The sequence below is a fragment of the Schistocerca serialis genome, chromosome 3, assembly GCF_023864345.2.
Source record: "Schistocerca serialis cubense isolate TAMUIC-IGC-003099 chromosome 3, iqSchSeri2.2, whole genome shotgun sequence".
Taxonomy (NCBI): Eukaryota; Metazoa; Arthropoda; class Insecta; order Orthoptera; family Acrididae; genus Schistocerca; species Schistocerca serialis.
Window position 1 is genome coordinate 1,019,695,996 of NC_064640.1, and position 12,027 is coordinate 1,019,708,022.

The window sequence follows — 12,027 nt, forward strand, 5'->3', positions numbered from 1 at the left end:
CTGTTGTCCGTGTCGCGGCAGTGTAACAGCTCGCTGATTTGCCGTGATAATAAGTCCACTTTGTTGGCGAGAACATCATAATCTGCGCGTGATACAGTTGTCGCCGCGCAGGCGCACGCCGCGGTGGCAGAGCTAACTATTGACGGCGTCATTGCATCTTGGATCTAATCGGCAAATTCGGCCGCTGCATCTAAAGACGCGTCAGTCTCCGACACCACGATTGCCTTCAATGGTGGTGGTAACCGGCTGCTCCAGATCTTGCCCAGTAATCTGTCCGGGACTGTACCTGCGTCTACTTTACTCCGCAGATGACGTAGGTGCTGTGAAGGTTTATTATCGCCGATGTCCTCTTCGGATTCGTTCTTCTTGCGAAGCGGACACGCGCCGAATTAGTTCTGCTTTCAATCGGTCGTAGCTCTTCGTTCCCGGGGGGCTAATTATGATGTCTTGAACCTCAGCGGCGTACTGATGATCTAGTTGGCTGACCACCAGCGCGAATTTCGTGGCGTCGACCGTGATACCCGCGTAGGAAAAATTTACTTCTACTTGCGTAAACCACAGGCATGGATTGTGCGGCCAGAAGGGTGGTAGCCGCACCGCTAGACGCGCCACAGAAGTATTTGTCGGCTCTGGTGGTTTCGCCATCTCAATTTCTCGGAAGGACTTCTCGTAAATTCAACGTGCACGCAGGAGATCACGTCGGGGTCACTACCTTGTCGGTACCGTTTTGAATTACCGTGACGGACGGTTTAACATCTGCGGGTGCTTGTAGGCTGAATAAGGGAATTAGGTTTGTCTCAGCTTGATGGGCTGCGCGGGACTAGCCGAGCGGTCTCAGACGCTGCAGTCATGGACTGTGCGGCTGATCCCGACGGAGGTTCGAGTCCTCCCTCGGGCATGGGTGTGTGTGTTTGTCCTTAGGATAATTTAGGTTAAGTAGTGTGTAAGCTTAGGGACTGATGACCTTAGCAGTTAAGTCCCATAAGATTTCACACACATTTGAACATTCAACTTGATGGAATAATTTATTAACGAAACCCTGCGATCGGAACAGACAATAATACACTGCAACCGATAACCCGTGCGAAGGCGTGAAAAAAGTTCAGTACGTTAAATTATTCCGTATCTAACATACTTGGATTCACGGTTTCGCCAAGGAGCAGAACGTGGAACAGAAATCAACAATCAAAGAGTCAATCACAGAACAAATGTCGCTTGTGTATAGCGTCTCTGGCGTCGAACGGGAAAGTTTCCCGGGACTGTACTTTCAAACACCCGCGCATGTCACGGCACTGGACGATTACAGAAGACGCCACACGCAAATAGTACTCGGGGGTTCGTATCGCTAGCCAATCAACATATTGTAAAAATACTTAGAAAGTGTATTGTTTGTGCAAACATACACTTTTTCAAATGGAACAATGTCTATTGACATTAAAAAGTAGAGTAAATTAGAATGCCGGTGGCTTGTTGCAGGATTCTAGTGCGAGTCGTTTAGGAGACACAGGATTTCGAAAAGTTCACAAACTGACACTTGTACAATACTTGCGGTACAACACATTAAAGAACAACATAAGTACATGGACTAGTTATATGGATTCTGACCAGTAATGAGACAACTGAACATCATAGGTTATGTTCAAAATGACCACCGGCAGCTGCAATACACGATTGAAGTCTGTATGGAACGACTGCTGCCCATGTGCTAGCATTTCAGTTGCGGTGTGCGACCAGGCTGCAGTAACATGTCGTTGCATATCATTGGGTGTAGTTGGTATGTCGTTGTAGACAGCATCTTTCAGCCTTCCCCACAGAAAGAAGTCTTTAGGTGTCAAGTGTAGGGAACGGGCCTGCCAAAGTACATGACCTGTGCATCCAGTCGAAAGATTTGGTAGCAATTCATGAACACATGCTCTAGTACTTTGTGCACTGTGGGCTGGACAGCCTTCATGTTGGTACCACAGGTTATTCCAAATCTGCAGAGGAACGTCTACTAGCATCCATGGAAGATGGTCTGTTGGGAGGCTGCAATATTTATGTGCGTTCAGTGCTCCGTTTATGAAAAACGGAACTATCACTATTGTACATCACACTTTTACACTCCATGGACGCCGACGTTCTGTCTGACGAAGCCAATGGGGTTCATCATCAGACCAATAGTGCATGTTTTGGCTGTTTACCTGGTGTCTGTGTACAGAGGTTATCACGATTCTCATAGTCGTTTCCATGCAGCTCTTATTGGATAGAGATGTGACAGGGACAGAACCTATGTCGATGGGGAATCCATAGGACACTTGCCTGACTCATACCACTTCCTTGTGCGAATCAACTGCAACAGCAGCGAAAACATTAATTTTCACTTCCTTTGTCGTCATCAATGTCTTGTTGATAGTGCGATCAGTTTTAGCAATTTTACAAGTTTTTTCGAAATTTTGACACCAACCAATGACCTGGCACCATACATCTCAGTTTCTGTATCATCATCAAGTCACCCCTCCACTGCTTTGCGAGTACCACATGCTAGATTGCGAATGTAGATAGATAACTGTGCAGTACGTCCATTCATTGTTAATTCGCAAACATATGTACCATAGTATACCAGACAGCGTAATATACCGATATAAACATTTCTAGCACTGCGATCATAGTGCGTAATTTACGATTAGGATTGTCCATCTTTCCCTCTACAGATGGAAGTCACAGAGAATTCTCGTATTCTTAGGATAAAGTTGGAGATTGAAAGATCTCCCCTCATTGTCTTTGACCAATCCTCCCAGCAACACCGTCGCCAATTTAATTTGCTGCTGACCAGTAGTAGAATGATACTATACACACCACATTCCACATCTCGTGAAGGAACAGAGTGGGCCGAATCCGTAACTGCCGTTCAGCGAAGACCGTTCCACAGCATTATACATAATTGAGCTCCAGATGGGTAGAGTTTGAAGCATTTTACGTAAATCAACTACGTTATCAAGTGTCTAGCGTCAGCACCAACAAAGTATTGGCAAGGCATAGCTGCAGTGTTTAACATGTGAAACTATGTGCCATGCTGCACTAACTCCATGAAAGAAACACAGTCTCTTCCACACAGAGAAACTGTCACGAAAATGTGTACACAGGGTTTGCAGTACCTCGCGATTCCCTGTCGCTGAGTTAAAATCACTTTAGTTATGAAACTGAATACTCGATTTATGGACGGAGCACTTTGTAAATCAATCCATTCTGTAGCTGTCACGGTTGAATGTCGGCGACCACAGAGATCGCGGAAGCACATTCGTGGCTCATCTCGTCCCGCCTGACTGAATCGGAGCAGTCCAGCAGCGGCCTCGCCTTTGTCCGGAAACGCCTTTTTCATTCTGCTCGCGCCACACTGCAAGTCGTGGATTCCACATTGACCATCATTCAGTCCCTCAGACGTCACATCGATAAAATTGTAAAATTTTCCAAAGATGATTTTGATGGAGAGAGACTGATAAGCGATAGAGACGTTTTCGGAAGTTCTGAAGAGACAAAATGGGCAGGAGAAGAACTTGAGGTAAGTTGTAGTGTTCTCAAAAGTTATGAATGGGCAAGAGGACTAATTCCAACAGTTTGTGCACTTTGTTCGCATGCTTATTTCAATTCCTCCATCATCTTCTTCTAGTGGACGATGTTTTTCTTTTTTACGTCCATTAAAATCTTATTTAAGATCATCAGTGGTGCAAGAACGACTCAACCATATTGTAAGTGTACATATATAAAGATAGAATCGATTTAGATGATTTGTTAACTACACGCAAAGTGCAGCACAGCTTTTACATTATGCAGTTGCCTTTTTATACTGAACAGAATTTAATTAAATAAATGATATTTTGTGAATCATATTTATAATGAGAAACCTTTCCTTTTTTTCAGATAACTACTGACTCACACAAAAAATTTATCGCTGGGCCTGATATATTATGCTTCAGAGTGACTTGTAAAAAGAACTTACTTCACATGTTTCGAAGGTTTTATTTTTCCAACAATGCCTTCCCATATGTAGAGAAAAATATCCTTCGATGTTGGCTATTTCCAGACCTTGTTGGTGGGTTTCGTGCATGTGACTAGAGCACCCTTGTCTTGTATTTCGTGCCGGCCGGAGCGGCCGAGCAGTTCTAGGCGCTACAGTCTGGAACCGCGCGACCACTACGGTCGTAGGTTCGAATCCTGCCTCGGGCATGGATGTGTGTGATGTCCGTAAGTTAGTTAGGTTTAAGTAGTTCTATATTCTAGGGGACTGGTGGCCTCAGAAGTTAAGTCCCATAGTGCTCACAGCCATTTTTGTGTTTCGTAATTACTCGGAAACCCTTGAATAACCTACTTGAGCCCACACTAATATCGCATTTGACGGTTAGAAATGTGATTCAGGTCACTTGAGCGCAAATCGTATGACAAAAACAGTGGACTAGAGCAGCCGACTTTTGCACTGTTATGTCGACAAGCTCTTAAATCAACATTAAATGAGTGCGGATAAAGTTGTAAAAGGTATGAAATTTGAAAAAAAAATCACTTACAAGCAATCTATATCCTTTGTTGATGCCCATAGAGACGAAAGTTGAGAACTAAACGAAACAGTAAGCCAAAACAAAATCCGTACTAAAGGCACTGCTGCTGCCTATCGGAAAACCATAGTTCTAACAGTCATCAGTAATTGTTGCCTCTGACAACAGACCGAAACTTTTTCTTCTTTTTGGGCTGAAGATAACACTGAGGGCTCACGTGATCCTAGTTTACGGCATAATATATATATATTCGTCAGGCTGAGAGACTCATTCGCCAGACACGATTCCCTTATTTTCATTTTCCAGCATCAGTCATGGTTATGCTGTAAACATTACGAGGAGATGATATTTTTTATTCTTTTGATCATTATAAACTTAAAAACAATTTTTGTTAAGAATACTTTCATAGGCACTATCCGTAAAGGTACGAATAGCAAAAGTTTCACATCAGGAAAGTGAAGTAGGCTAAAAAACTCGCAAAGAAATTGACACAGTGGGTGTGTGCAGCGCTAACTAGATTACGAAGGGAGAAGCAGCTGTCTTCAGCACATGTAAAAAGGGACACAAAACTGACAATATTGTCTACAGTGTCTATAATATGTCTTCATTAAGCGAAACTGCCATTCAGACTGCAATATTCAAAATAACGAATAACGTCATCTACTCATAGTGATTACAGTACAATCGCTGATATTGCTTGTCAGTGAAAACGAAATGCGTGTGATAAATGGCCTGGTCAACTTTCAGTACACTGCAGACGGAGGGAAACCAAAATATCAATAAGAGGTCTATCAAGCTGAGCGTGGTGTGAAGTTTCTATGCAGCGCTTTGCAATTGGCGATGTTTTCTCTACAATTAATTCCCGACTGTTACATACTAGCAAAGCCTGTAGGAGATCAGACTTTACAAATGAGAATTATCAAACCCTAATTGTTAAAACAGACCACTGTGTTAAATAGTAATCCACTTGTGGCTGAATAAGCTAATTTTAATTTTGTTTCATCTGCTGATGACTTGCAGAATGAGTTCCGAATTGGTCTGAAAGTAATGTTGACTGCCTTGTGAAAGTCACCAAGACAGTGTTGTATCAGCTGACAATCAGAACTGGTGGTACACGCGTGCAAACTCTTCGTTGTACCGGGTTATCTGTTCTCAGCAGCTGGTTGATCACTGCCGTAATTCATTGCTTACTACACTTACTGTGTTAGTTCCACAGATAATTTGCATAACATATCTTGCTGGCTGGTACACAAGTAAAATGACGGTCACTGTAAATGTTCTATGTGTTACAGTTTGGTAAATAATCAGTTCGCTGCCATCTATTTTTCACTGTTCAGAATTTTACTGAAAGTTAGCAGCGGATCCTTCATGAAAGTTCTGAAGACTGTAATACATTTTTGTAGACTCAGTCCCGTCTACACATGACTTTCGATGCACTACTTCGGCTTCACAAGTTAGCCCCTTTTTGGCTCTGAGCACTATGCGACTTAACTTCTGAGGTCATCAGTCGCCTAGAACTTAGAACTAATTAAACCTAACTAACCTAAGGACATCACACACATCCATGCCCGAGGCAGGATTCGAACCTGCGACCGTAGCGGTCGCTCGGCTCCAGACTGTAGCGCCTAGAACCGCACGGCCAATCCGGCCGGCTAGCCCCTTTTTACAAAAGCCCAAAACTACTACCGAAAATCGAAATACCGGCTCTCCTCAATGTTTTATCACACTAGACAAATGTCTAATGTATTCTAACTACTGGAATTGCTGATTATCAAAATTTAAGAAGGTACGTTCATCTTTGACAATTCTTACAAGACAATTGTATTTTCGTTTGAGAACTGGAAAAAGAAAGTCGATTCATTTGAAATGTTTTACAGAAGAATGATGAAAACTGATTGTCTGATAACAAATGAAGGGCATCGCTGCAGAAATGACCACCAAAGGAATACGTGGTAAATATTACACTACTGGCCATTAAAATTGCTACACCACGAAGATGACGTGCTACAGACGCGAAATTTAACCGACAGGAAGAAGATGCTGTGATATGCAAATAATTAGCTTTTCAGAGCAATCACACAAGGTTGGCGCCGGTGGCGACACCTACAACGTGCTGACATGAGAAAAGTTTCGAACCGTTTCTCATGCACAAACAGCAGTAGACCAGCGTTGCCAGGTGAAACGTTGTTGTGATGCCTCGTGTAAGGAGGAGAAATGCGTACCATCACGTTTCCGACTTTGATAAAGGTCGGATTGTAACCTATCGCGATTGCGGTTTATCGTATCGCGACATTGCTGCTCGCGTTGGTCGGGATCCAATGACTGTTAGCAGAATATGGAATCGGTGGGTTCAGGAGGGTAATCGGAACGCCGTGCTGGATCCCAACGGCCTCGTATCACTAGCAGTCGAGATGACAGGAATCTTATCCGCATGGCTGTAACGGGTCGTGCAGCCACGTCTCGATCCCTGAGTCAACAGATGGGGACGTTTGCAAGACAACAACCATCTGCACGAACAGTTCGATGACGTTTGCAGCAGCATGGACTATCAGCTCGGAGACCATGGCTGCGGTTACCCTTGACGCTGCATCACAGACAGGAGCGCGTGCGATGGTGTACTCAACGACGAACCTGGGTGCACGAATGGTAAAACGTCAGTTTTCGGATGAATCCAGGTTCTGTTTACAGCATCGTAATGGTCGCATCCGTGTTTGGCGACATCGTGGTGAACGCAAACTGCAAGCGTGTATTCGTCATCGTCATACTGACGTATCACCCTGCGTGATGGTATTGGGTACCATTGGTTACACGTCTCGGTCACCTCTTGTTCGCATTGACGGCACTTTGAACAGTAGACGTTACATTTCAGATGTGTTACGACCCGTGGCTCTACCCTTCGTTCGAACCCTGTGAAACCCTACATTTCGGCAGGATAATGCACGACCGCATGTTGCAGGTCATGTACAGGCCTTTCTGGATACAGAAAATGTTCGACTGCTACCCTGGCCAGATCTCTCACCAACTGAAAACGTCTGCTCAATGGTGGCCGAGCAACTGGCTCGTCACAATACGCCAGTCACTACTCTTGATGAACTGTGGTATCGTGTTGAAACTGCTTGGGCAGCTGTACCTGCACACGCCAACCAAGCCCTGTTTGGCTCAATGCCCAGGCGTATCAAGGCCGTTATTACGGTCAGAGTTGGTTGTATGGGTACTGACTTCTCAGTATCTATGCACCCAAATTGCGTGAAAATGTAATCACATGTCAGTTCTAGTATAATATATTTGTCCAATGAATACCCGTTTATTATCTGCATCTCTTCTTCGTGTAGCAATTTTAATAGCCAGTAGTGTAATTAAAAGAGTGACAGAACACGAGTTAAGACATAAGGAAAATACATCTATGGTACTGGAGACAGGTGAAGAAAGAAAAACTGTACGGGAAGACAAATATTGGATAATATGCATCATAAACCGAAAACGTTTAGTGCATGTGGAGACGTTGGCTCAGGAGATATACCACTACAGAACTACTGCAACCTCCATCGACTTCGACCTGCATACTTTATTCAAACATCGGTCTTTCTCAACTGTTTTACACCCTTCCCACCCCCCCCCCTTCCCGCCCCCCTCTCTCTCTCTTTCTCTCTTACACACACACACACACACACACACAACACACATACATACATTCATTCATACATACATACAAACACAATTTTTTGTTGATGTATTTACATAGCTACTCTTTTTTCTTAGACATATACAATGGTTTCATTCGCAAAAGTATTTCCTTCTTATGACTATCAACTACATTTATTTACGCTAATGCTAGAAGAGTTTAAATACTACGCTTCCCATTTTGTTTCTATACACATTGATGAGCCAAAACATTATGACCACCCGCTTAACAGCTTGTTTGTCTGTCTTTGGAACTAAATGCATCACTGATTCTGCATATCAGGAATCCGACAGTTTGTTAGTAGGTTTGTGACGGTATGTGGCATTAGATATCTACGCACACGTCATGTAAAGCGCGCAAATAACGGGTATGCGGTGAAGGCGCCTGATAGCGACCCAGATAGATTCCAAAGGATTTACAGAAGGCCAATATGTTCGCCGAGACTTCGACGTGAGTTCACTATAATGCCCCTCAAACCACTGTAGCACGGTTCTGGCTCAGAAACTCTGAAAGATGACATCGCCGTCGGGAAGACATCGTGCATGAAGGGATGCAGGTGGTTCGCAGCTGTCAGTGTGCCTTCGATTACTACCACAGGTCCCACACAAGCGCAGCAGAATGTCTCCCATAGCATAATATTGCTCTCACCAAGTTGCGTCCGTGTCGCGCCGCACGTTTCGAGTCGCCGTTCAACTCGATGACGGCGGCTGTGGAGACGACCGGCGACCCAGTGTAGCAAAACTATGATTCACCCGAAGAGCTGACACGTTTCCAGTCATACACAGCCGAGTCACGATCGTCCCGCGCCCACTGCAATAGAAATTGACGATGTCGTTGGGTAAACATGTGAACACGTCGGGGGTGGTCTGCTGCGGAGCTCCATGTTCAGCAATGTACAATGAACGGTATTCTCCGAAACACTTTTCCGTACACCAGCATTGTACCCATTTGCTAGAGATGTACAGATCACCATCTGTCCTACTTTACAGAGCAGACAAGCCTCCGAACTCCCACGTTCTGTGAAGAGTCGTGGACGTCCAACTATTTAGCACCTAGTGGTAGTTTCACTGTCCTTCTGCCTCTTTCCGTAGATGGTCAAGAGAGTAACACATGAACATTGACCAGCTTCGCCGAGTTCAAGATACTCGTTCATAGGCTCTGTGTAATAATAATATTCCATTTGTCAAAGGCGCTTATCTCAATGGATTTCCCCATTTGCAGCCCATATCTCGGCTAGCGCGATCCCCCGTCCGTGTCTGCAACGCTTCCATGCCTCCGTTACCGCGGCACGTGCTCGCAACGCCTCCAGGCGACACCCAACGTCGCGGTGGGCAGTGGTCATCATGTTTTGGCTCGTCAGCGTACACTTTTATACAATATTTACATGATGTCATCATCATTTAATATTTACATTTCAAATACAATATTTTTACAAGCACGCATAGTGTGAAGACAATACACAATCACACGTAGTGTGCAATGAGGCAGTGATCCCTCTGAAATACACAGAGCTGTGACAAACAGGTCATCCAACTATTCTACACACAGTCGCATGCATCAACTATTACAGATAACTACACAACGATACAATGAATCACTCCAGTGAATAGTGTGAGTACAGGAGGGTCCCGATCCCATCCTTACAGATGAACCATTTGTCGTCATGACTGTACAGCTTCAGTCGCACTGCAGTATGTACCTCACGATCGCTCGATACAAAGATTAGCTGACGCATCATGTGTGGAGCTGCGCTAATGCCCTCGAGAAGGCACCTCTTGTAATCTTCGATCGTGAGAGTCTTTAAGGCCACACAGTGCCGCCTCTGGGTGGCACATGCATTTAGACAGTATGCGTGCACCTTAGATCTGATCCACAATCAGATCACCAGTCGCCCTTATATCATCAGACGTATAACCTTTTTGTTTTGAGGTGTTATTGGCCGTATATCCAGATGTGTCGAATTCTTTGAATTGTACCTTATTACTTCATATGAGCTGCAGCGTCTCATGTAGTGAATGAAACTTTCTGTATCCATAGATAAACCTGCGGTCTTAGAACCTAGCAAAGTCGTAGTGAAAGAGGTACACGTGGAGTTTGAAGAGGTCCGGAACACACATACCAATATCGACCGGTTTCGTGAACAGCACTGAAACCTTGGCCATCTTCACAGTGAATATATTGAAGATGGTGGGCCGTTTGAATTTTGGTTTGCGCCATAATGCCCATCCCACTGGTAAACTTATTGAACTTAGCTGTATTCTCTAACACTCTCGATGGTTTTTCCGAAAATTGAAATTGTTGTTAATTTGTAGAGGTATTTCCCGAAACCACACGTCGTGAGAGCCCTCTGTTTGGTACTCTTTCATACAGGGACGCTGCTTGAATGCCTCCAACAGCTCTGGACTACGAGCGCCCTCTGTCACCGCAGTATTGGATGGCCCGCGGCAGCCACATGTCCACTTGCACTTTTAGCTTCTCGGCTAAGTGGCACTACGCAGACGACACCTAGTCGCGGCTCTGACAGCATCTTTCGTGCTTAATTCAGAGAGGCTCATACCAGTTGCTATTCTATGAACTGGGCTCTAATTCTTGCTGCATTATTTGTAATGAGTCTTAGTATGCTTCGAGAAATACAAGTTAAATAAATCTTCTGTTTACTGAAGATTAGATGGGTAGATCACATAACTAATGAGGAGGTATTGAATAGAATTGGAGAGAAGAGAAATTTGTGGCACAACTTCACTAGAAGAATGAATCGGTTGGTAGGGCATATTCTGAGGCATCAAGGGCTCACCAATTTGGTATTGGAGATTAGATGGGTAGATCACATAACTAATGAGGAGGTATTGAATAGAATTGGAGAGAAGAGAAATTTGTGGCACAACTTCATTAGAAGAACGAATAGGTTGGTAGGGCATATTCTGGGGCATCAAGGGCTCACCAATTTGGTATTGGAGGGCAGCGTGGAGGGTAAAAATCGTAGAGGGAGACCAAGAGATGAATACACTAAACAGATTCAGAAGGATGTAGGTTGTAGTAGGTACTGGGAGATGAAGAAGCTTGCACAGGATAAAGTAGCATGGAGAGCTGCATCAGACCAGTCTCTGGACTGAAGACCACCACAACAACAACAACAACAACTGTGTTAGCTTCTTCGCTAATCTTTTCTGTTCTCGATCAGCTTTCCTACGACAACAGTTGCCACACCACTTTGAAGCCCAGCTCTCTTTACTGTCATACACAATAGTGTCCTGCATAACAGTTTAAAAAATAAATATATATGTAACGGTCTAAAATTTTTCTACTTACGTTTATAATTAGCAACATCTGTAAGTTGGCTGGGCTGCTGGTACGTCAAGCACATCTTGGACAGCTGCTACTGCACGGCCGGCTGCTGGCATGCCATGAGTGGCAGTGGGTACAGCCGTGAGCCAAGCTGCTTCTGCTGCATGACCAGCTGTTAATGCAACCCCTTGCCAGGCTGCTGCTGCTTCACGGCTGGCTGTGGACACATCCCCGGACGGACGGCATCATCACGGGCGGCTGCAGAGCAGGCTGCATCTTCATCATCGTGTCCGCCACCCAGTGTCTCCTCCATATCACCTGCACCTGCAATATTAAGCATCATACATGATTTAAAAAAAAAATAAAGATATATGCCGACATCTATAGCGTTCCTGCTAATGTTCAAAAGGAAATGCCTCTGAAAGAGTCAGTGGTATCTTACTGGCCACTATCTCCTGCAAAAGTCATTCGAGCTCGACCTGCGCTTCAAGTGCAAGTAGAAACAAACAAGAGAACACGTCAAGTTAGTAATCC